Genomic DNA, 432 nt, shown 5'->3' with positions numbered 1-432 from the left:
TTTTTTTTTTTTTTTTTTTTTTTTCTTTTCTTTTCTTTTTTCTTTTTTAATGAATTCAAGCTTGTTCTATTGATCAAGTAGCGAATTTGGAAATTTGGAAATGTTTTTCATACGTTGTTAAAATCTAAGTCATGACATAAATATAGGACATGCATATATACTATAAATAATTTATATACATTATTTTTTAACTTAATTTTTTTGGTCTTCTGTTGGGATTTAAGTGTTATAGTATATCATAGAGTTCAAGAATAACAGTCACAGTTTAAGATTATTACTGACTTATAATTGTAGAATATTACTGAGTTACACTTGAAGACTATCACTAAGTTCTGGACAATGGGCTGACGCTGGCCAGTAGGAGGTGGCGCCTCTAGGTCACGGATTGGAGGAGGGAAAGATTTTCAGGGCAGTGCCTTCATGGGTTGTCGA

Source organism: Corylus avellana, chromosome ca1 (assembly GCF_901000735.1).
Source record: "Corylus avellana chromosome ca1, CavTom2PMs-1.0".
NCBI lineage: Eukaryota > Viridiplantae > Streptophyta > Magnoliopsida > Fagales > Betulaceae > Corylus > Corylus avellana.
Note: the sequence above shows the minus strand (reverse complement) of the source record.